At 39.3% G+C, this 26,868-nt stretch overlaps 1 protein-coding gene across 2 annotated transcripts in view; it reads left to right on the top strand.

Moving 5' to 3' along the window:
• Window positions 1-514: 514 nt before the first annotated feature.
• LOC117948707 (tumor protein p53-inducible protein 11-like) overlaps window positions 515-26,868 on the top strand; it is a 41,939-nt gene continuing 15,585 nt past the window's right edge. Inside the window, exon 1 of one of the 2 annotated variants that reach the window (XM_034878463.1) lies at window positions 515-647. The gene's annotated coding sequence lies outside the window, so the exon portion shown is untranslated. Of the gene's footprint in view, window positions 648-17,388; window positions 17,394-26,868 lie in introns of those variants that run through there. The other variant, XM_034878464.1, reaches the window with a different exon arrangement.

Genomic DNA, 26,868 nt, shown 5'->3' with positions numbered 1-26,868 from the left:
TCATGTAATTTACTTCCTTGCATGGCAGCTGGATTCCCATTAAACTTTTCAAGTCGACTTCAGTGGGTGTTCCAGTTGACATTTACAACTGGACTGCAGAACAAACCATCTGGAGCGTCAGGTTAGTATTTACAAACAGCCCCCCCCCCCCCATTTAACAGCTGCAACATAAGTGTGATGTACACATTCATTCATCAATAATGACAACCCAGGGATTCAGCCTATTCAGTTCTATTCTGAAATTGGCCATTATGCATGAGTAGGCCTACTTTTGGTACTTAAAGTGTATTTTGATGCTGTACGTTCCCTTTGGTATTGCTACTTTTACTTAATTAAAATATTTGAGTTCTTCCATTACTGCCTGTGAATCCAGGCATTTTTGTTTTGAAACGAGCATTTCACTGTAGACCACATTCCCGTTCCACTGCTAGTTCATCTAGTACGGTAGAAAGAATCCACATGTGCGCTTTAGTGTGAGCGCAGACCATTACGGTAATATCCAGCTCCTGTGGATTGTATGCTGCTCCGGGGTTTGAAAGCACGGAGCGCTGTGATGAGCCTGCACACTATCTAAACTGCTTCCTCACTGTAACAACGGCTAACGTTACTCTCTGAAGCAAAATCTGGAGACCACTCCGCTTCCCGCTGTAAGTTACACACGTACTATGTGGTTTTAATATCTTTCATGTTGTCACACGAACTACAATTTTACTTTAACATGCTTCAAGCTATGTTTTGTTCTGTCAATTATGTGAATTGTTGGTAACGTTAACATTACAAAAGCTGGGAAAGCGTTGTTGAGCCTCGTGTCAAATAAGACGTTTTTTTTTAGCCTTCGTATCAACCTAATGTAGCTAACGTGAGGGAAACCACGTATCTGTTTTTTTTTGTTATCGTTTAGCTTCATGACTGTATTAACAGCTGAGCTGCACCCCACCCGTTCTGTTAGTTATTAGCAGCCAGATAACGTTAAAATAAATAACGTTAACTACTAATGTCACCCTAATTGTTCGCAAAGCTAAGCTTTGACGTTTTTAATCAATTAATTAATGCATTCTAGCGTCTATGCTTTAATAGAAAAAAGGTTAACGTGTTGAATAAGTTTTCAAAAGGAGCTGGCAGAATGCTTAAAAGGTGACAGTGGACTTACCAATGAAGAAAGGCAGTGAGAGCCAAGATGTCTGCGCATTTCAGTGATAGAAATTGCCTAATTGGAACAGTACTTAAAATTATTTCATGAAGAAAGCCAATACAGCTGTGTTCATTACACGGAAGAGGGAGACATACGCAGTAGTGTGCTGTAATGTTTATACACAAAGGAAAAGAGTTTGCGTCAGTGTACACCGTTCAAATACTCTCCCACTGAAATTGTAACTGAGATTAGGTGCATGATGAAACGAGACTGACTGCAAAGAGCTGCTCTTCTTTCTTGGGAGACATAGGTCATTCATTGTAAAAGTTTTGGTAACACCTAACTGTTCAGGTTTGTGTTTGGTGAGTCAAGACATGCCCTTAGTGCAGTTCAGCAATGCTGCCTGTCATGTGTCAGTGTTGAGAACTAAGCTATATCTAAACTATATCTGTTGAGCAGTCTGCAGGGAAAGTCTCAACCATATTTCCTATGATGATGATGATTTTTCTTCATGACTGACTGAAATATAAGTTTAATGTTTTTTTCAGACCACCAACTACTGAATTTAAGTGATTTAGAAGGAATGACAAATAATGAACAGTTGTATTTTTCCTTCAAAATGACCCAGCTGTTTAATGCCCACCTTTTGCAATGCTTCAGGCATTTAAACACACAACAAAAGCTAACCCAAGATACTGGCTTGGGACAAACAGAAGCCCATAACATGCGGGATGTGACATGGTGGCTGTTATATTCCTTTAATCTCAAAAAAAAAAAAAAAACGTGGTGTTTGACAGATGAGTGATATTATCCGGCATGAAGTCTTTTAACTTGCTTATTTGGTTTGTCTTTTTTTTTGTGAAACAAGCCTAAAGTCTTATTCCCATGGCAGTAGTCACACAGTTTTTCTCTAACTGCCTTGTGATAAGGAATCAACATGTTATCCTTGCTCTGTGGGCCGGCAGGGGATTCTAATTGGCTGAGGAAACAGGAAAGATGAAACAGGGCTTCCTTCTCGCTTCTTTGTGCCCATTGTGACAAAGTTCAGCTTTGTGGAAAATGGATCAAATTAATGTGGAGTGGGCAGCAGTGGAAGTCTGTTGAATGTTACTTACTGTGTCTGTGCTGATGTAGCCATCTGCAATGCGTCTGCCTGAGGTAAGTGTTCTTTATTTCTTTTTTTTAGATTTGATTTATTACATTTTTCCTTAACATACAACAAACAGACATGACGGAATAAAATGAAAACTAGTTCATGTAAAAAGTGCACATATATACGTACGTATCTGTAAAATCACTGAAATGTCCACAAGTGGATTGAGAGAGAACTATACACTCACCTAAAGTATTATTAGGAACCCCTGTTCAATTTCTCATTAATGCAATTATCTAATCAACCAATCACATGACAGTTGTTTCAATGCATTACGGGGTGTGGTCCTGGTCAAGACAATCTCCTGAACTCCATACTGAATGTCAGAATGGGAAAGAAAGGTGATTTAAGCAATTTTGAGCGTTGCATGGTTGTTGGTGCCAGACGGGCGGGTCTGAGTATCGCACAATCTGCTCAGTTACTGGGATTTTCACGCACAACCATTTCTAGGGTTACAAAGAATGGTGTGAAAAAGGAAAAACATCCAGTATGCGGCAGTCCTGTGGGTGAAAATGCCTTGTTGATGCTATAAGTCAGAGGAGGATTCAAGCTGGTAGAAGAGCAACTTTGGCTGAAATAACCACTCGTTACACCCACGGTATGCAGCAAAGCATTTGTGAAGCCACAACACGCTAAACCTTGAGGCGGATGGGTTACAACAGCAGAAGACCCCACCGGGTACGACTCATCTCCACTACAAATAGGAAGAAGAGGCTACAATTTGCAAGAGCTCACCAAAATTGTACAGTTGAAGACTGGAAAAATGTTGCCTGGTCTGATGAGTCTTGATTTCTGTTGAGACATTCAGATGGTAGAGTCAGAATTAGGCGTAAACAGAATGAGAACCTGGATCCATCATGCCTTGATACCACTGTTCAGGCTGGTGGTGGTGGTGTAATGGTGTGGGGGATATTTTCTTGGCACACTTTAGGCCCCTTAGTGCCAATTAGGCATGGTTTAAATGCCACGGCCTACCCGAGCATTGTTCCTGACCATGTCCATCCCTTTATGGCCACCCTGTACCCATCCTCTAATGGCTACTTCCAGCAGGATAATGCACCATGTTGCCAAGCTCGAATCATTTCAGATTGGTTTCTTGAACATGACAATGAGTTCACTGTACTAAAATGGCACTCACAGTCACCAGATCTCAACCCAATAGAGCATCTTTGGGATGTGGGGGAACAGGAGCTTCGTGCCCTGGATGTGCATCCCACAAATCTCCATCAACTGCAAGATGCTATCCTATCAAAATAGGCCAACATTTCTAAAGAATGCTTTCAATGCCACGTAGAATTAAGGGGATCAAACACAGTATTAGTATGGTGTTCCTAATAATCCTTTAGGTGAGTGTAGTCCATAGAGCCAAGACCAGGTGAGGTGGGTAGCCCAAGACAAAGGTTGGAAATCAAAAAAATCCTGGCAGATTAAAACATAATGCAGTAAAAAATGTAAGATACAGTTGAGTACAATAACGTTGACACCTCTCTCTCTCCTATTATGTATAAAGCATAAAGGCCCCCCAAATCTTAAGAAACTTGGGTTTGGCATTGGAGAGAATATACCAAATTTCTTTAAAGTATCAAGAAACCATGTAATTCAGAGAAACTGATTTCCACCCTCTCAGGATGACTCTTTTTGCTATGACCATACCAAACACGGGGGCTTGCTGTAATACATGGGGAAGAGTGAAAGAGTAGAAGGAGCAACCCGATAAGACCGAGAGACTGTCAGGGATGAGCTGCCTGCTGTATGTGTAAAACTCATGAGCATGGGGCAAAACCAGACAAGATGAGTTAGGTAGCAAACAAATATTCTGTTCAATTTTCTCCTTTTACAAAAGTAATCAATCAATTTGATATTGTCACTGTCAACACTGATACTCTTACTGAATACAGAGGTTGCTCTGGTAAATGGGTCAGATCTGGCCTGAGAATGACCTTTTAGACTGTTTTCTTTTTCCATAAGTGAGTGTTGTGACTGCACGGTATTGTCCCCTCAGCCAACCTTTAAAAGGTTTTCTTTGTTGCAGTTACAAATACCTCAATATTGATACCACAATTATATTGTAGTGTTTACTATTTGTGCTTTCACAAAATATTTAAACAGATTTTGATTATTAATCATCTGTAATGTGGATATAATGTAAGGTGGGTAAAGGCAAATAATAGAACAGTTAGTCTGGTAAGTTCAGAAAATGACAACTTTACTGTAATGCAGCTTTTAAAACGGAAAAAGACGACACTTATACCATTTAAGACAATATCTATTCTCATATCACTATATATATATCTCTCTATCTCTCTATCTCTCTCTCTCTCTCTCTCTCTCTCTCTCTCAGCTCCAATTAGGTGTGTTTGAAACCGTTCCCTGTCATGGAAATAGTGCACTACATAGTGTGTTAACCTTTTTGTTGAAGTATTTGAATGCTCAGTTTTTTTAATTCACTAGATAGTCCACTATGAAATACCTATTGGGTTTTCCCAGAGGAGAAGGAGGAGAAGAACTTGTTTGGTCATTCACCCCTATATTTCACCATCTAATTAACATCCTAGAGAATAGTAAGTGAGTGATGACACGATCAAATAAATGCAAAAAAAAAAGCAAAAGTTTAGGCTGTGTGGAAACACTGTCACAAAACAACAATATTTAACATTTCCAATCCTAGGTATGTGTCTGCGCTGGCAGCGAGACTGTCAGCGGGCTGCTGACTCTAGTGAGAGAAACAGAGTGTAATTACATTTTTGGAGAGGTGCACGTCAGGGTCCGGTGTGGACTCAGAGTGGTCTGTGGGGATAGGCTTGCTATTCAATACAGAAGCATAAAATGGCCATAACTTTCACTCCAACAGCATTGCTGCTTGCTTCGCTTGCATGACACTGACATCGTCAGTCTCAGTCAAAGCACCTGCCATTCTCTCTCTCACTACGCCACTCTCTTAAGGAGGAATGGATTTTCATGTGAGAAAGCAGAGAAACTACTTTTCAAAAAGGTAAACCTGCTCCTTTTCCTGAAGAAGTAGGCTTTTGTCTAGGACGATTATTCATTTGTTTTAGGTCCATCCACTTTTTTGCACTCTTTTCAGTGCTCATTTTGTCGTAGGCTTTCAGAGTACGTTAAGTTCTGGCCAACATTTTTTTTTTTACTTAACTAATTATTTTAAGTCATAATGTGCTTTGTTTGAATAACGTCTTCTGCAATGTTAAAAAAAGTAAAGTTTTTTTGTATAGCACCTTTCACAGAATCACAAAGCGCTTCAAAATAACATGTAATACAATACAACAAATTAAAATACAAGAACATTTAAATACAAATAGAAAAACCTAACAAACAACCATAAAACCCCTCAACTTACTAAAATCCTGCTCAAACAGCAGAGTCTTGAATTGCTTTTTAAAAGATTTCACAAAATCCACACAATGTAGACAGGAAGACGAGTCAATCAACAGCCTAGGAGCCGCTGCTTGGAATGATCGGTCCCCTCTAGTTTCAAACTGAGTGCGGGGAACCATTATTAGTCTCTGACCTAATGACCTCAGACTACGAGTGGGAGTAGGAAGCTGTAAAAGTCAGAGATGCATGGAGGAACTTGATTGTGCAGGGATCTAAAAGTAAGCACCAGGATTTTAAGTTGAATTCTATACTGGACTGGTAACCAGTGAAGTGCTGCTAAAACAGGCGTGATGTGCTTTTTTGCGTAAAAGCCTTGCAGCAAAGTTTTGAACAGCCTGGAGACAGTAAAGCTCCTTCTTACTCAAACAAGTAAAAAGAGTGCAGTAATCTAAAGGTCTCTAACTCATCATCTCTAACTCACCCTTAGTCACAAGTGTGATTAATTTGGAAATATTCCTTAGTTGGAAGAAACGGTTCCCAATTAATTGTTTAGAGTGGAGCTCCAAGGACTTGGCTGAACCAAAAAAACACCTAAGCTCCTGAGGCTCGGCTGGACGTCACCATTGTGGGTTTTATCTGAGGAATTTGACTTTCAGGGGCGATTTCGGAAGGAAAAAGTTGTCACATAACCACTGTTTGATACTAGTCAAACAGTTGATTAAAGAAGACCGTTTAGAGAACTCGGTATCCTAAACGAGCAGTACAGTTGGATATCATCCAATATCAGTGTTGAAATAAATAATTTAAGTCTATTACACAATACATTTGCGTGTTTGTGAAAACTTGGCAAAATAAATGCAAAAAAACGCATTTGGACAGGTTTTTCATTTGATCTGGCTTCGGCCAAGAATTTTTATTTCTAGGCATCCATAATTTTCACTGCAGAGTTACCGTTGGTGGAAATATAACTATTTACCAAAAACCAAGAAAAAAATAATTTCTTATGCAAGTGTTGAATGCTTTTTTATTTTTTTATTTGAGATGATGACAAGACACATTATTTACAAAGAAAAAGAAAGAGACCAGAAACTAGAGCAGCAACATAAATTGCAAATAAAACATCCTTATGTTTTTTAACAGACCAACTTATAGGCATTAAAATGAAACCTGTGTTGCGTCCCAGTGCACTCCACCAGACCAAAGAGTTAACCTGGTCTCATTGGAGCCGGGCTGTCAAATTATCCTTGGAGAGTGTAACAGTATTATATTGAGAACGTTATGAGTCTCTGTGTATATATATATATATTTTTTTCTGTAGAAGCACTGAGGGAGGCAGCATCACCGAATACAACCCTGGGCAGTCCCATAGGTCCTCCACACACTCATGGCATGCTGCATGCTGGGTAGCCAAAGCAGATGGTGAACCCTTTCTTGTTTTAACACCTCAGTGATTAATTTATGCTTCTGTTCACAAAACAGTCCACTAGTGACACAACAAACTGTAGGTATGAGAATTCAAAGTTCATTTTTAGATTATAAATGTAGATGTACATATGCAAGCCGTAAGTGTGTGAGGGTAGTATTTAATACTGGCTTCGGCACTTGTCCCTGGCCGATAAGATACAGTATGACAAAGTGATTTCTCTCTAAACATTGGCTATAAAGGACATTTGCCTTAAGAATTAGTTTTTTTTTATTACCATATTTCTGATAGAAAACTGGAAAGTTGTGCTTTTTTTGGTGGTGTTTTGGTAACTGTTGCTTCAGATGCATTCTTAAAAAAATGCAAGGAAAATGATTTACCTCAACAAAATGGTGGTTAGCTATATTTAGTTCCATCTTTCTGCGCTGACTTCTGGTCTGTCTCCAGGGACTAATGTGTACCAGCAATATATTTGGGCCAATAAGCAAGGCTTTCTCCCTGGCATCTTTGCTTTTAATTTCCGACTGCCTGGTGTGGCAGTGGGTTTGCCACAGGCTTTAATAATGAGACTACAGCAGATTTAAGTGTTTATTTCCAGTGGACATGATTAGAGTAGCTAAGACCATATGTTGCTTTTCAGACTTTGCCATTTTATGGCAGCGATAGGCTACCCAACTCATTGATTACATCCAGGGAAAACAGAAAAGTAATTACATTGTGGAGTGGTGTCAAAACACAGTGGGCAATTTTACTTATTTGGCAAGCCATATACCTCAGGTGTTTCCAGCTGTCGGCATACAATAAAAATCTTTTTTAGATTTAGCATCTTTGATAATCTCTTTATTTCATATCGTAAGTGGTACAACATAGTGATATTCTGTTTAACTTGCTTGCATCTTTTGTTTGCTAATGAAAATTATGTGGCATTTATGGGCGTACTTTGGTCTTTGTAACTTGCTAAAGACATTTAAAATAAAATAAAAAATATTTTTATATTAAAACATGCTATAATTTACAATTTACAAGTATTTATAGGGCCTTTTAAGAGGACATTATGAATAGCGGAGCAGTGGCAGCAGCAGCATGATTATTTTTGGCTGATTGTGTTCATGTGCTTTGACTTTTTCTTAATTTTGTTTTTACATTTCTCCCTTGCCAGTTAGACAAAGTCAGTAGTCTCCTCAGCAGCACTCATACATCATGTCTAACGTTATCCAACACTCGCGCAGTATGTCTGGGTTGTTCACCTCCTGGCAACCTTTTTATTGGAAGGACTTAACCGTTACAGTATGATAAAAGAAATGGAAATATATTTCAGCTGCTAAATGTCAAGAGTTGAAGTGGCAGCTTTACCTATCCATATGTTTAACTTAAATCGTCAGAGCCATCCCTATGCAGGTTGCTAATCCTTATCCTAAAAATGTATTTTTCATTCACTCACTGATTCCAGCAGCAGTTCATCGCTTAACTGACAACTGTTGCTAGTGTACTGTCTGCATTATTGATCACTTAACGGGCCGGGTTCATCTAGGTTGCTTCACTTAAAGCGTGTGTGTGTGTGTGTGTGTAACTTTTATAGAATAATTAACCCTGACATTCAGAACAAAACTCTCTCTGTATTTCTCAGTATGGCTATGTTTAGAAAATCCATTATGTTTTTTTAATTCTGTTTTAATCCTGTGCAAATCTGCTATGTCTCTAATTTGTCTAGTAGAAATTCAAGTGAAAAGTTACCTACCATATTTCTTTAAACACAGAGGTTGTGTGATAATATAAGTGCCTTGGGAATCGGCATCTCTGTGATTTGGGTTTTAATTGGCTGCGTTGTCAATTATAAATGAAATTTCTGACCGAGCCTTGACATCCTATCCGGTTGATAATGTCTGTAAATCTAAGTAAAATACAGACTTCAGTTATCCCTTGTGAATGCACCACACAAAACACAAGCGTGGGGGGTGAGGATTTCTAAACCACAAGAGGTCCCCTGGTAATACTAGTCCTGTGCAAATAGGACTTATTTTAAAAAATGACAAGCTAGAAATCAGGAGGATCTTTGGCATTATAACCTGAAAACATGGCACAACCCTTAAACTATTTTCTAAATGTTTGCAGAGTCAATCGAATAACTGTATTTCCATTTATAGATTTTTCTAAGACATTGTGGCATGCAAAGAAGAAGACGAAAACAAAACCAGAAGTTTGCGTAAACTGTCAAATATGGTTAAAAGATACATTCTGTAGCAGCTGTGTTTGTCTGCAGAATAGATGTCCCTGGCCCAACTTGGCCCGACCTTCATTCAACAATGTGTCTTCTAAGTGACTTTTCCTGTTGTGATGGTGTAGATAAGGGTTGGAATCTCAATCCTATGACGCAGTTTCACAAATAGTTTTTTAAGCTGTATTCAACAGAAATCTTCAACTGATATTCTACCTACTTACACCAAATAATTTGTCGATGGGGAAAGAACATCTGCACGTTATCTGTAGATGATTCCCGGTGCACTGAGAGCACCCTACTTGGTAGCATTGTGTGTCCATCAAAACATTGTTTCCACTATATGTTTTTAATGCTTTGCAATAGGAGCGCCATATAGTCAAATGTTCAACTCTGGGTAAAAGTCAGTGCAGGGACCGCAGTGACAGGGACGAGTGCATTTTTTCACACAAAGTTGAATATTCTTCCATTCTCTGTGACCAGAAACAAACTCCAAACCTGAAGCACCCAGCACAGAATAGAATAGCCATTCAGCTAACCCTTCACGGCAGAGGAAGGGTGGGACAAATGCCAGTGTTTTCCCTAGGTTGACTGCTTTAGCCTGGCAGATGGGACCAAATTTAAAAGTTGTGTTTTAAAGTTAAAATTTATTTATTTCAATTTTATTTATAGTATCAAATCATAACAACAGTTATCTTGAGCCGCTTTACAGATAAAGTAGGTATAGACCACACACTATAATTATAAAGTCCCAACAATTCCCTCAAGAGCAAACATGGTGCGACCATGTGCAGTGACACGGAAAAACTCCCCTTTTAGGAAGAAACCGCAGTTAGATCCAGGCTCTTGGTAGGCGGTGTCTGATGGTGCCGGTTGGGGATGTGATGCACGGTGGCAATAACAATCACAACAAAGAAAGTGGAACCGTGACTAAAAAATGGTGGTAGTTCATGTCATAGAAGGGCAGGGCGTTACAGTATGTAGTGTGGCACAGCAAGGCATAGCTGGACGTAGCAGGGTTCAGCAGGACACAGCATTTTCTCCGGTCTCGCTCATGTAAACACCAAATCCGTCAGCTGGTTAACGTGTTGTTAACTGTCAAGCCGGTTTGTAACCGTAACGGGCTAATGTTACCGACTGTGTTATCTTCACTTCACCTGTTTAACTGACTTTAGCAGTTTAGGTAATACACTTGTCCTGCTGTTACTGACGGGAACTAACTACATACAGTTGCCTCATTTACTGACTTATGGTATTGCATAGCTACAGTGTACTGCAGTGCGCTGCTGCAGAATAAATATAGAAGGAACAAGATGGAACACGTTATTTGGATTATTCTCGGCATTCAAAAATATGAATACCACAAAGTCCAGCCGCCACATCCTACAAGTGTTGAACGACAACAACGGAGGATAAATTAGTACCGCTGGACAGTGTATATAGATCTGTCCACTCTACCTACATGGTTCTGCCTTCCCTTCATCCAGAGCAAAGGCCAGATCAAGTACTCTACCTTGTGCCAATCCAAATGGCGCCGATTGCGGAATATGCAGGTTTCCTTCAAAGAAACTATGTCATTGGACTTCACTAATAAATTGATTGTTCTCTGGCTTTTGTCTTTAGTAGGAAAGGTTATTGTCATTTATTCCCTAGTACAGATGACTATAGTAGTTACAGGTGTTTATTGGCTTTAGCTCCGATCCGCATTGATGTAAACATGACATCCGGGTGGACACACAAATTTTCATCTCTGCCATAAATTCCATCCATCTCAGCACTCTAACACCATTCCAAATTAGTCTGCACAGAGTTTACCAAAAATAATGAAGAACCGATATAAAAAAGGAATGCTTATGTCTGTTTGCAGCTAAACTTGCATACTCCTGGACCCATCAGCCTAATATTGCTTTTGCGCATATATGAGTATGCTTATTGACCTCGTAGTGTGGGCGATTCACAATTATCGGAAAACCTATTTTTGACTGCTCTGTTTTATACCGCTTTTGACTGCTAACTGCTCATCTTGACTACCCAGGACCGCCAGTGATCAACAACTTTTTCAGTAGCAAAAGTTCTGTTGCAAGCCACATTTTCACCTTTGTTGTGGAAAATGGGGGTCGGCTGTTTTGACGCCTGCGGTGCGACAGTGGTGTATTTCGGCCTAAATGAGTGAGAAAGGGGGGAGAGGGACACACCTGGTGGAGAGCTGCACTCTAACCATGCACTTTTATTTTTATATATTTTGTTTTTAAAGTTAATATTCCTCCAAACATACTCTACATACATTTGAAGTAGTAATGAGTCACACCTCCTGAAGGACCGAAAACTGGTGAACTATAATGTTGCCGGCCTTGAGGCCAACCAAGCCTTGCATACAACACTCACAATTACCCACACATACACACTCGTTATGCTATGTTATGTTTTGTTTTGTCTGTTGATGTGTTAGATTCACATTTCCTGTTGCTTGGCACTGCTAGAAAAAAGAAATCCCCTTCCTGCCCTAATGTGACACCTTTGATGCACAACTTCCTTTCCAACATGGCACGGCAGATGACACTACGGAGAGATGATGTATTTGTTTCATATAGCGATTGCATGGTCATCCCTATTTTTGTGTTTTAACAATATTAGTCATTCTTACAAAGAATTTGCTTGCTTGCATGCTTACAAATTAGGAAATGTTATGGCAGGCCAAGGTAGAAAGTCTCTATATGTTAAATCTTTACGACAGGGCAATAAGTCAATATTGTAGTATATCTTGAAAGGATCATATTGTGTTGTTTTACAAAATTGTATTTGCAATTCTTCACAATTTGGAATTAAAGCTTGCAAACGGATTTAGCAAAGTTTGTAAGATTTAAATTACAGTTCTAAAAATATTTTTAAAAGTTTAAACAAATTAGTGAAACTTTTTGTTTGATCAAATGCAGTGGAGGGAATTAATTGCATTGAACATGCATTTGTCATTTTGCTAACATTTGCCCTATTTAAATTGATATTTAAAACATTTTAATTTATACAATTATTTCTACAGCTATATTGCCAAGTCTCAATAGTGTTTTATTTGGATGATTGCTAGATCAGACTAGATTTTTGACATTAATGAGGCAGAGAAGTGAGCAACTTCTTGCTGTTTAAAAGTTAAATTTTCTTCTAAATGGATTAAAATCATGCAATCACAAGCGGACTCTTACAGAGGGAATAGATTGAAGCTAATAGGTCCAGGAGATGAATGCAACCTTTTCCCCGATTAGATATTAACCCTCATCATGCTTGGTCATCAGCGATCCTGTCCAGGCATTGATGTGCCACTGGCGAATGTTGATTCCCTTATTTGTTTCTGTGTAAACTCAGCAGAGCCCTCATGGCATTTGTGGTGCTCAGTAAAAACCAGATTAGCAAGATGTGTCATTGTATTCACACCAAGAGGCAGGTTTGGCATAAGTGAGGATGAGTTAACAATATAGTGTGCCACAAATTGGCAGTAATGGCCCTTTTGTTAAAAAAAAAACCCTTTTCTGGATGTAAATTGGAAATGTCAAATGTTTTAGCCAACCTATGGAAATATTGAGAGCAGTCATCAAGTACATGAACCCAAACACATTATTCAGCAACAGTTTTATTCATCGGCCATGGCCTTCTGTTTTCCCTCTGTGACAGTGAAAGAGGATCCAGTTAGCTTCAGGGCGTCACAGACTGCTGCTGTGGGCCAACGAGCAAATTCTGGCCCCGGTTTTAGTGACCCACTGTCTGACCTTTTTCCAAGAGTTTTAATATGGCTTGAATGCGTTTGGGCTGATTTTACCTGCATAACACGCCTTACGCACAAACCACTGACACAGCACACACACACACAGTTGTTATCAAGAGATGTTTGGGGAAAAGTATTCTGGCGCAAGCTTTGGTCACGTTGAAACTAGTACCCCCCTGAGAAGACTTTACTTCGTGTCTCTGCCTACTTGTAAAGTGGGCTGCGTGCCAACACCTGAACGAGGACATAACATTTCCAAGAAGAAACGTAATGGCTTCTGAGAGGAAATGAATGGAATACATTGCTGTCCACCAACAAAGACTACTACTCCTGTGTTACCTGTGAAAGCAAGTGTTGAATGGCTTGCTATTTTGAACAATGCCTTGTATTTTCTGCCGACAAGAGAAGGTTGACGTTTTAGTGAGAATCTAATATGCAATTTTCCAAGTATGGATTTTCTCTCACAAAGAACCTTTTACTATTTGCACTCTGTCTGCAGTGTGGGAGAATGATGGACAAACCAATCTGAATAGTAACAAGAATTGAATGTGCCTGTGTTGACATGGATGCAGCTGTGTGTAATGCATGTTTGTGGAAGGTGTTCTGCCTACTGATGGAAGGAATTGATTCTGGGGGGGGGGGGGGGGGGGGGGGGGGGGGGGGGGGGGGGGGGGGGGTTTCTGTCATTATGTCAGAGCTGAGTAACACAGAAACATTGACAACCTGCTGAAATTAGATGTGTTTTTAGAAAGGGAGGAGGCTATTACCTTGGAAATGAGGTTTTTTTTTTCTGGTAGAAGTAAGACCCATAAGAGCAGACATTTTTAACCCTGACATACGACAATACATTTATTTAAATTTATATTTTTGCACAATTTGTAAAATGTGTAAGTAATCAATCGATAAGCTATAATGAGGGCTGGATATCAAACTTGATATAGACCAAATTGTGTCTGTAATATTATGTCTGTTTGAGAGTGTTTGTCTGTCTGAACGTTTTTTTTTTTTAGGCAAGGTTCCACATACAACATTGATACACTGAGCAGTTTGGTGTAATTTAATACACAAAGAAAAAAAGACTAAAACACATTTATACCCCCCTAACTACGGCACGTAAATATTTGGTTCAATATCGGCACCAATATTAACAAACGGCAATAACAACAACTGTTAACTGGCTACTGGTCTGGTCATGATTAGGTCTGTGGAGGCTGCCAGGTCCGAGTCCGTAGACCAGTGATATAGAAGTGGTTCAGTTGAGCCGATTTCAGACGTTGAGCAAAGCAGACAATCGCAATTGGCAGCATGACACACCTGCTGCAGCAGCTGATACCCTTGTGTATCTGAAGCCATTAAAATTGACCTCATCACAGACCATTTAGTTGACCTAGCCAAAGTCATTACTGGCTTTGTTGTATGTGAAGTCTGAGGTAGGTAACGCTTTCCAAATAATTGCCGTCCCATTTGTCTTTGATCTTTTCTTCATTGCTCCAGTAGTTTGAACTGTAGAACAAGGTGAATTGTTACACAGGCCAATCGGCAAGTATTAAACACTGCGGATATCTATATCCATATTCTTACTACTATTGTTACTGCTACTACATTGCACATATCTGTACATGTTGTTCACACATTGTTAATATTACGAAGCCATATTTATTCTGCTCTTATAACACAGCAATATATTTCTTGTCCTGCCTACACACCACCTGTCTATACTTGACTATCACATTGCACTTTTCAGCTTTTTTTGCATTTCTGGTTGGGCGCAAACTGCATTTCGTTTTTGCACTTGTACACTGCACAATGACAATAAAGTTGAATCTAACCAAATGAAATGGCAACGTCATCAATCCTGGTTGCTCTTTGAGCACACATCTTTAAAGTCAGCCAGTAAAAAGTAAGTCAGTAGTAACAATCAGAGTTAGAAATTGCAAACCGTGTTTTTTTTGTTTTTTTGTAAATGCAGATAACTTTGTTATATTTACAGAGTCAGCATGTAGAGAGTGAGACCACATTGTTGCCTAATCTTCAAGTGTGTGACAACGAAATAGAACTTGTTGTTGTTGTTGTTTGCTGTAACTGTGGTACCCTCTTGTCGGCTAATTTAAACTTTATAGGGAATACAAGGGTGCTTATTAAGGACGTATGCGGATCCATTTCCACTGTTGTGTCTGGAATAATGAGCAGATGATTAGCAGTAGATGACAAGCATTCTTAAACATGTTGGGGAGAAGGTTTAGATGATAGACAATAAAAGTGTAATGAAACAAACTACATGTTACTAGATGGCAATATAAATGGCAACATGTTTGATGTTTTAAGGATCTCTTTTTGACCTTTTACCTTCAATTACTTCCATATCGTGAAGAGACCCTTTTAGTGACGCAGGTTGAGCATTTTCATCATTCAGCACGGCTGCCTAGCAACCAGGTAGCGCTTTAACAAGCAAGACAAGTTGTGCAAGGAGGGCGCAAGTGGAAGGCTTGAAATAGTCATATTACATGACACCTCGGGAATGAATCATCTGTGCAATTACCATTGTTTTGTTTATTGTGAAAGAGACACTTATTTATTTGGACTAACAGATAAAGTAGTTGTCCTTGGTAGCCCATATTGAAGTATTTCAGATATTAAGTATTGCATAACTTCAGAATTCATAAAGAGAAGGAATTTTCATCCTTACGCTGTTCTGTAGGTGGGGGGAGGGCTAGCCAGAAAGCTGTTTTATTTGCTTTAACACTCGCTCATTGACGGGAAGAGAAAGTAATTGTCCCCAGTCCTGTGGGTTTATCTAAGAACACAGAAACATGTTTGATCCACTTTTACAAATTGCAGATTATCACATTACCTTTCTAATTATTCAGCACAATGTTCAACAAGATCAGATAAGCAGAAGATTATCAACAGGAAAAGGGGAGTTTTTTTCTTCTCAAAAGCATCATATGTCTTACAGTCCAAAAATTAGGCACTTTTCTCACAGTTTTATTTCAGTCTTTGGACCAGAACCTGTTTTATTACTGATACTACCAGATACATAACACATTTTTAAATGTGCATCTCAGATCACATTTGGACTCACGCTGACCACTACTTTGTCATTACTAAACAATGTGCCAAAATATAAACAATACCTTTGCCGTCCGTGGGCTTATTTGATAAAGAAAAATCCAGCACAGAGACGGTTCCTTAGCATACGTGAAACAGGTGATTTACCATCACCACTCAGTGTACATACAGTTTAGCTACAAAAAAAAATGCTGAGGGAACATTACTGTTTTTTCATGTTGGTTTTGAGTGCTATGCATCCCCACTAACCTGTGTAAAAAAAAAAAAAAATTAAACTGAATAAAGTGTGTCACGTAAATACTTATAGATACATTTTAGGGGTGAGAATCACCAGACTCCCCAATACGATATCATCACAATAGTTATGCTGCAATACAATATTATTGCGATTTGCAATGTGATATATTGCAATTTATTACCTTTACCACTTCAAATTTTTCAAATTATGTTTCTTAAAGGGAACTTTGTCAACATTTTGTTTCTTCTAAAGAAACGGTTCTCTGATTTGTTATATCACTTCAATTTAATGGCTGCAAAATGGGATTGTCAAGCAGACAAACTGACAAAACACATACAGTATATTATAAAAGATTGATACTTGTCCCCAGTGTATCGGTACAGTATTGCCACTGAAAATATTGCGATACTGTGCTGGATTGATTTTTCATTTTTTTTTTCACCCTTAGTATGTATGTATGTATCTATGTATGTGTCAGGCAACGTTAGTGAGTATTGTAGACGCAGTGGTTGGCCAGGGAAACTTAGTGCAGCAAATGAAAATCACCTCAAGCTTATTTCCCTTTGAAATTGGAAGATGTCCAGCAGTGACATCAGGTCAGAACTGGCATAAACCAGTGGGACCCAGGTACACCAATCTACTGTCGGGAGAAGTCTGGCCAGAAGCGGTCTTCATGGAAGAGTTGCTTCCTCCAACATGGAAACAACTATACACAAAAACACAGGAACTGGGTGCAGAGAAATGGCAGCAGGTGCTCTGGTGTGATGAATAAAAATTTGAAATATTTGGCTGTAGCAAAAGGCAGTTTTGTTTGCCGACGGGCTGGCGAGCGCTACAATAATGACTGTCTGCAGGCAACAGTGAAGCATGGTGAAGGTTCCTCCCCAAGTTTCGGGCTACATTTTTGCAAATGGAGATTTGGTCAGGATTAATGGTGTCGTTGATGCAGAGAAATACAGGCAGATACTAGATCTATCATGCAATAACAGGGAGGCGTATGATTGGCCCTAAATGTATTCTGAAGCAGGACAACAACCCCAAACATACAGCCAAGGTCTATAAGAACTATATTCAGTGTAAAGAAGAACAAGAAGTCCTGGAAGTTATGGCATGGCCCCCACAGAGCCCTGATATCAACATTGAGTGTGTCTGGGATTACTTGAAAAGAGGAAGCCTCTTCTCCTCTCACAGAAGATCTGTGGTTAGTTCTCCAAGACGTTTGGAATAACCTACCGGCCGAGTTCCTTCAAACAATGTGTGCCAGTGTACCTAGAACAATTGATTCTGTCTTGAAGGCTAAGGGTGGTCACACTAAATATTGATTTGATTTAGATTACTCTTCTGTTAATTCACTGCATTTTGTTAATTGATGAAAGCATTCTTAGTTTAAGCATTTTTTGTATACCTGCTTAAAACATTTTCACAGTTACAGCCCCAAGATGTATGTGCAGTGCTTTCTTCATAATCTGTTTCTCTTAATCCTTCCTAAAAAGGAGAGGAAAATATCCTTTTATCTACACGCCACAGTGGGCTGTAAGTCTGACAATGTACTTGTCAAACTGGAAGTGATAGTAGAATACAGTCTCTAAATGATTGCTTGTAGATTGTTAAAACCAACATTTTGATCCTATTTTTAACCCCAACGCCAGGAATCTACACAACCATAACCTATTTTGAGTATGAAACTGAAAAGTGCCTATTTTTGATACCGACATTTATAACCGCCAATCTCTAACCCCCTTCTGTGGTTTCAAAATGTCACCACCCGCTGTTAATGCAATGTAGCTACTCAGATTTTTCACAGCTCTATTGAAAGATGCACTTATAGATACATAACAGTTCTGTAACCATACCAATAATTCTGTTATTCTTCCAAGCACAATTAATTTCACAGCACTTTAAAAGGCTCCACTGTATATTTTACTGAGTGCATTTTAAGCAAGTAATAATTCTGATTGTAGTACAGCATTCTTGGGTGCACACAGAGTTTTATTCACTAAAACCATTTGTTGTGAGTCATTAATACCTGCCTCAGCTGATCATTTAATTACTCTCGGCTAACAGTTACCCTGGACAACAAGGGTTTGACATCTGGTATTTCCAGCTACCTGTGACTCCACTCAACTTAATTTCTTCTGACTTAACTCTGTACACACTGCATACTTAGTTATGAGTTCATTAGGCACAAGTAGCTAAAAACCAATGCAGTCTAATACAAAAGTCTTGCATTAAAGCCTATTTTCATGTATAATGTTAAAATGTTCATGTTTTGTTTAAACTTTTTTAGAGAGGTGTCAATTCAACTGTATGATCATTTTGATTGTTGCAGTTTGTGGTGCCGTTGAGTTGTAGTCTGTTATACTGACGGGTTGCTATTATTTTGGTCTGTTATACTCACGTGTTGCTGTAATTTTGTCCACCCTATGTATATCAATTATATCTAATTTTTCATTATATTGCAAGATATTTCAAGCAACAGAAACTAAAACCTCTAAAATTATGATTTGCATTTTTATGATGAGATTTCATAGCTTTTTTTCAGTTTTGGCACAATTTTAAATTCTCTGTGAAAGTTTGCACCTTTAGTTTACAATAGTATGACAAATGTCTGCTTTCTAACCTGTGCAATTGTAATTACCACATATCTTAAAATCATAGTGACAGTACAATAATATGTAGCTGCAGAGGTGAGGAAATAACCCTAACTGTTGGTTACTCCACACCAGCAATAATAATAATTACATAAAGTATAAGTAGTAATAATTACTGGTTGGGTGTTTCTTATTTTAGCAGAGCTTTAAAGCTTTCTGTCAGCTTTTGTTGGTGTGTACGTTTTGAAGGCGGGACCTCATTCTCGTCTCCAGTTCCCCATGGGTGATGGATCCCTGCTGAGCTCTGATGGCTTTGCTCCTTGGAGGAGATCATCCACCTCCCATCTGCGCGTGTGCACAAACTGTCAGCTCTGCTTTACCTCACCTCTTCTCTGCTGCTGCTGCGTTGGCTAAACAGAGAGCCTGCTGTGTCAAAAAGGTTCCATATATAGAAACACCAAACAATCACTGGCAGGCCCCAGTGATTTCAGACCACTAAATATCAGACTAGATTTTGGATATCATATTGTTATATGGTAAGTGTCTTCCTAGTTTTAAAGGCTTCCCAGACTGATCTAGCCGTTCTATTATTTGCCTTAAATCACTTAATTAGTTCATCATTTTGTCTTTTGTTACATCCCACTTTGCAACACAGTAATACAACAGAGACGTTGTTTATTGATATTGGTTGAATTCAGTGTTGATCGATCCAACACCAAAGATTCCTTTTGTACCTTTTTTAAATGTTTCCAAAATCGGTTCATTAACCACAGTTCCCATGAGTCATAAAAATAATGGTAACAGTTATGGACAATTCCTCTTCCCACCTGTAGGGGGACCAGAGAGTGCTTTAGATTCTACTGTAAACATACTAGTTGACAAGCAAGTAGCTAATGCTTGGTCTATAACGTTGGCTAACTATTGTTAGGCAACATGAAATAACATTGTTCAACATGCTCAGTTATTTTAAGTATGATTGTTTTGACCACGGTTCCTAACTCTGAGCTACCACAAATTCATCAATAATATTAACTGTATTGATGGATAGATGACTAATCTAATTGTAATTTAGTTAGTTAGCACAGCCCCGTCTTTCTGCTTCACTCACCCAGCGCTGCAAGGCTTCACTCGGGATGAGAGCTGACACAGCCCTGGCCCGAGGACACATCCACGGTCAGCAGCCAGCCAGCTAGCTAGCAGCTAGCCCTGTTAGCACCTTACCCTGGTGCTAAGGACGCTACCGCAGTTTACTGAACCGTCGAAACAGACCCAGGCACCCGAGTCAGAACAGCGGCCATTCCCCTCTCCCTTCACTTTTAGCCATCTTTATAGTAATCTTAATTTACCAGACAAAACGGGGAGAAGGCTCCAAAAGGACTAATAATAGGGTTAGTAATTTAAAGATGTGGTAGCATTTGATCTGGACGGAAAGGATAACTCTGGGAGTTGGAAGGGGTGTGTTGCGATTCTGCCTTCTCACACCCAGAGTGTCACGATTTTGGTTTCATATCGCATATCGTTAAAGCTGTAGTCAATGATATTGTTACATCTGATACTCTCCAATTCGCCCAACTCTTAAGTAGTTGTAGTGCAAGGAGGAGAAGGGAGGGCTACTGAGACACAGCTGGACCGCTGTTGTAGGAACAAGGTCCTTATCCACAATCCCTACAGCTGAGTTCATAGGACAATGAAACTGTTGTTCAGAAATGCACCATCTTGATTGATATCTCACTTAATAAGCTGGGCAATCATGTAGCATTCAATTGTCATTCCTAAAAATTTTAAACTAGCTTGTATTGTTGAAAACCTAACCGATGTGGTAGTAATATCTCATTACAGTGACATGGCTACTGGATTACTCTGCTTTGTAAGTAATATGTAATTGGGATTACCCAAAGATCTTCAGTAAACACTCTTACATAATTACATTGAAGCAAGTCAGGCAACAAGAGGGTAATTTCCAATTTCCCTTGCTGCTGTGTGATGTAATAACTTAATATTAGGCAGGGAAACTCCAAATCCCAGGAATCATTAGGACTAGTTAATTCTGTGGGACTGTCCCTAGATGATTTAACAGCATTGATCTGTTCAACTCAGCACAATAATCCATTGAGAGCAATTGAGCAGTTTTCTCTTCAGACTGACTGCTTTGTGTTGTATAGAGTACAGTTTCCAGGGTATGCATTGGTGGCTTGTTCTGACTCAAGAGAGGAATTCCCTGCCTTCTCCATTGTCCTTTGTTTACCACCAGCTGTCATAAGCACGGCTCTCTATGTTCATCTGTGTTCTCTGCCCATTGGTCACAACTGAACCTCACTTGTTATTTCCAGCTCATCAGAGACTGCATCTGTTACACAGGGAAATGATTATTGTAGGTGATTTTAAGGAAAATAATCTGTGTTTTAACATCCCGGATGGCTGGATACATCTACAGGGTCAATGTCTCCTCTTACACAATATGATGTGCAGATCGCTGTCACCAGTACCTACCCTTGACTGAGCTGTACCGACGTCACGGCCAACTGAATGTGTCAAATGTGTAATCCCATAAGCCACATGAAGAGAAAAGGCACAATTTGAGACGTGTCAGTAGTTGTGGTGCCCATTAGGCCTGCACAATTCGGGGAAAAATACAAAACAAGATTTTTTTTTTTCTCTGAATTAATATCACAATTCTTTGCCACTATTTATTTATTTTTTTGACCATGACAAAACAAATTGGCTGTACCAAACCAAAGTTATTATAGTTTTGCAGTTTCCATTATTTTTTATTTCGTTTAACTTTTTGTTTTCAAATTCCGTTCACATTCTAATTAGTTTTTAAAGCGGGTTTGCTAGTTTAGATTATTTAAAAAAAATGCTTAGTTTTTGTTTAGTTTTTGTTAGTTTAGTCTTTTTTTGGAATATGTGTAATTTGACGGGGGATTCGAAATGGTCAGAAAAGGGATTGTGTAATAAAAACTCAACAATAACATCATACAATTTTAGAAATATGTATTCAACAATATCACCATTACAAACAATGTACATATGATGATGATGATGATTAGCACAGATATGTAAACAGTCAACACAATATGCCGCAGTAAGTGCAGAATGTGTATTGATGTGTTCTAGGAGAAAAAATAAATAAAATAGTCGAGAGACTAAAGAAGATAGACATCAACAGGTGTTTGAACTTTGGTTTGAGTAAAGTGTTGAACTTTTTGAAGTCAGTCGACTCACACAGATGTGTAGACATCCCAGTATTAATCCCCATATTAACCCTCGTTCCCGTGTGTGCGTGTGTGCGTGTGTGCGTGTGTGCGTGTGTGCGTGTGTGCGTGTGTGCGTGTGTGCGTGTGTGCGTGTGTGCGTGTGTGCGTGTGCGCGTGCGTGTGCGTGTGCGTGTGCGTGTGCGTGTGCGTGTGCGAGTGCGAGTGCGAGTGCGAGTGCGAGTGCGAGTGCGTGTGCGTGTGCGTGTGTGTGTGTGTGTGTGTGTGTGTGATTTTTTTTTTTTTCCAAATGCAGTCCTAGTTTTCATGCATAACATGAGGTGCTTGGGTTTTATTCTCTAGCAGACACAGGAGGTTTCCACAATATTTTGACACCTGCACAATCTAATAGTTATTACAGTTTAATTGCAACAAATGTTTTTAGTGTTCATTTGTTCTGACTGTATCAAATGGCTGTTGATTGATGGTCAAATTTGGGGCTACATTTGCCGACTTACTGTAAATCCTTTTATGTCCAATTCCTGTGGGTAGATGATTTAACAAGAACATTTACTACTTATACAGTACACCCCATGATGGGGGGTGTAGGATATAACAGCCCATGTGTCAACTCCTTGTATGAAGTCTTACCGTGTTTTGCAGTGCTTGGTTGGAGCTGTAATGACTTTGTCAAAGCTATAATGAGGTTCATTCCTCCCTGGCCTTCTTAATTTACTGTTAATACGTACCTGCACAGAATAAAAGCTTTCCTTTAGTGCAGTGGTTTAGTCTAGTTTATTGTGGTGGGTACACTGTAATAAAGGGCTGTGCAATTAATCAAATTCTAAATGGGATTACAATTTTGGCTTGATCATTAAATCAATGTAATTGAGAGAAACAATTATTTTCCACACTGTTTGCAAGTAAACTCTTAAACTTATCTTCTGACTGGAAAAAACCTGTTTAAACAGGAAAGTATTAAGAGAAGTTTCATAGTCCAAGGTGTTTTCACTGTGATTTGTTAAACTGTTTCACTGTTTTTCTTTTTTAAATTCACTACATGCAAATCTTGTTAAATAATCCTGATTTTAATATTGACCAAAATAATTCTGATTTATGTTTTGTTTTTTTCATAATGAAACAGCCCTACTCTCATGTCTTGTCACAAAACTATAAGGTGGGGTATCCTGGAGCTCGCTAATAACCCTTTTCCACTGGCCACCAAATCCACCTACACTCGGGGTGGATTACACGAACATGTGGCTTTTGTCTGCAGTGGGAAAGGTTACAGTCAGCATTCACTTCTTGGTCAAATAACTCTGCGCAACAATGGAAACAGGACACCCGGGTACATATGCCAATTTTTAACCCTTTTTCGTCACAGTGCTGTGATGCTCATCGGCTCCATCAATAACTTCTGTTGTCTCATCTACAAATTCCGTCCGTCTTTTCCCTGTACTGGATCATCAGATTGTGTGTGTGTGTGTGTGTGTGATATCAACAGAACAGTGGAACATCAAAATATTATTAAGTTCTGATAAATAAAATGTAGGGCTGCACGATTATGGCCAAAATGATAATCACAATTATTTTGATCAATATTGTGATCACGATTATTCTCACAATTATTTGTGTATTGTGTATATAACCAAAACAAATACAGGTTTGCCCCTCATACTTAACAATATAAAGCTCTGTTAATAACAATTAAAACTGTAGACAAATGTCAGAAGTGTGGACCGGCGCTGTATGGCGGGGCTGCGAGGAGAGATCCAACACAGGCATGGCTTTGCAGAAGAAATGGGTCATGTAACGCAAAATAAACCATATCGGTATAAACAACATTGCAGCGGATGCGAGGACATTAGCACAGATGCGTCCTAGAGGAGCTAACAGCTAATAGACTGCTAACTAGCTCCAACTAGCACTGGTCACTGCTGTTGTCTGAAAAACATAGATGTGACAAAATGTTGCGTTTACTGGTAAACTGGTAAACTTTGAGACCGACGTATAACCGACCGCTATCTGTTGAATTTGCCTCCCATTACTCTGTCCTCTGTGACTGTCCTCTACATCTAGAAACTAAGCTGCGGGGTGCAGGGAACAACTCTGAGAAACACATGAGCAGACAGTGGTTTACGGAGCGGTAGATGCGCTATGCAACAAAAAAAAAAAACACAGCGTTCTATGAAATGAGGCTTAAGAAAAAAAAATTGCTCGATCACGCAAATTTGATCGTGGAAAAGTCAAAATCGTGATTGTGATTAAAATTTGATTCATTGTGCAGCCCTAATAAAATGTATAGAAACAAACTTAAGATATGAAACTTAAAGTCCTCTGGGGGACAAACTATGCAATGCCAACTCATAACATGGTTTACCAGCCGTTCATATTATTTTTTAAAATATTCTGTTGGCAGAATCATTTGTCACTATGAATAATTCTGATGATTTCATTTTTTTTCATTGTATCGTCAATTAGGGCTGCACAATAATTGTCACGTAGGCTGTTTATAACTGCTTTCACATCCATATTGTGCTACATTCTTGTGTTGAAGTTGTGTCTGGTACATAAATACAGCTCCAACACATAAATGTACACACGTAAATGAAAATGATCTGAAATAAGTGGCCTAAGATATATTAATAACAAAAACAAACAAAAGTATCTCTGACAAAGCTCCTTAACTTGTTTTCAACAATGACGCATTTAAAGAGCTTGGGAGAGAGGGGGAGTGCGACGGACTGAAGCGCGTGCTACTCACAGAGTGGCGGCTTATGAATGGCTCCAGCATTGGTCGAACGGCGGGTCAGCGGATTTACACACGTCTGTATGAAATGTCTGTATTGCCCAGGTGCCGCATTTTTATGAACTATGATATTCTGGCCATGGGTCACATCTCTCGCCCAGGTCCAGCAGGCTCCGTCTCACACGCTATTACTCTACGAACTGAAGTTAGAAGAAGTTATTGAATGCAACTGTGTTTTTTGTCATGGCCGCCGCTATAGCAGAGTTACCGGCGGAAACACTGGTACAAATACAGGTTTGCCTTTCATTCTTAACAATATACAGCTGTGTTAACAACAATTAAAACTTTGGACAAATGAAGTGCGGACCAGTGCTGTCGCCGCTGGGGAGCTGTGTGTGACTAAATGGGGCGGGGGCTGCGTGAGGACGTGAGGACGTGAGGACAGGATAACAGGTGCAACCTGGGAAAAATGCTAGTCACACCCTAGAGCCCTGTGAGCTAACAGACACAAACTAGCACTGGCCACTGCTGGTGTCTAAAAAAAAATGGACAGGACAAAATGCTACGGGGGAACAACTCTGACTGTCACATGACCAGGCAATGGTTTACGGAGCGGTAGACTGGCTTTGCAAAAAACCCGGGCCATTCTATGAATGGGATGACGCGTTTAAAACATCGCTCGATAACGCAAATTTGATCTTGGGAAGTCAAAATCGTGACTGTGATTTAAAATTTGATTAATTGTGCAACCCTATCGTCCATTATAAATGCAGATTCTGATAGTTTGGGAAATGTCTAATATTGCCCTATAATATCGTGTGTGTGTACTCACTCACAGACTTCAAACTGGAGTCCTACAGTTTCCCAGCTCGACCTGCCCTAGGGCACAGGACAGTCACATTGGCCTGCATCAAGGAAAACTCGTGCCTCAGTTTTCCCCAGTGAATGGAGATAGAAGGATTACATAACAGAAGTACACATTGTCATCAGAAGAATTTTTCAGTTACTTTTCCCACCAACTACCACTTCAGCTCAAGGGCTGCTAACTTTTAGTTGACACATACAGTAGATTTGATGCAGTGGTAATGTGAAGACAGATATCTTAACCAAAAATGTGAACCTCATATTGGCAATAAATGAGAAGTCAGTGTCACCGCCAGCCTGATACGTCTTGGAACTTAAAATATCTGTCCCCAAATTTGTGCCAAACCATCTTGTAGATGCAGAGATATTTCACTGGAAAAGCTGAGGAAATGATTCATTTATCCTCTGGGCTGCATGGATATAGCATATTTAAATGGAAGAATGCTGCTAAAAAGTAATTCTCCACAACCTCAGCAGTAAATCAACACAAACCAGCAACTCTTAACACTGTTTTTTAATTTTGATTTTATAGAGAGACACAAAGTCTCTCCCCTCCCAGTAGACCTTATTTTAGAAAGAATATGCACAGTAGTGAATGGAGAGAGACAAATACTTTTTTTGAACCTGTTTGATAGAGCCGTTAATCACACACATGCTGTTTGTCAATTTTAAAGATTAAAGTTATACCGTGCTAAATATCCAGCATTCCTTAGGGCATTGAGCAATCAATTTCATTAACACTAACCTTCAGCGGTAACACATTTATTAAGGTCAGGAAATTATTCTAAGTGTTCTCAAGAGACAGACATTAAGGATGAATTGCCCACACTTGTTTGTGGAATTGCAAAGAAACTCCCGCACACTGTCTAACTTAAAAAAATAAATGTAATGTAAAATAAATAGCTGACAATGTTACGGTAATAGTCTAACATTTTAGGCCAAATGCAGTAAAAGTGTTTTGTTCGTTATCTACTCGTGGCACTATACAATGCTGCTTGATATCCCAAATCTCCAGGGGATTTAGAGGCTACTGGGCAACTGTGTCTCATTTTAGTTACGAAAAAAAGGAGGTGATAAGCTGTAGAGACTGCTTTCTTATTTTGAGTAACACATTTGTTCACAGTTGCACGTCCACAAACAACACACTGCTTTG

The sequence above is a fragment of the Etheostoma cragini genome, chromosome 8 (assembly GCF_013103735.1).
Source record: "Etheostoma cragini isolate CJK2018 chromosome 8, CSU_Ecrag_1.0, whole genome shotgun sequence".
Lineage (NCBI taxonomy): Eukaryota > Metazoa > Chordata > Actinopteri > Perciformes > Percidae > Etheostoma > Etheostoma cragini.
Note: the sequence above shows the minus strand (reverse complement) of the source record. Positions and strands in the feature narration are given on the sequence as shown.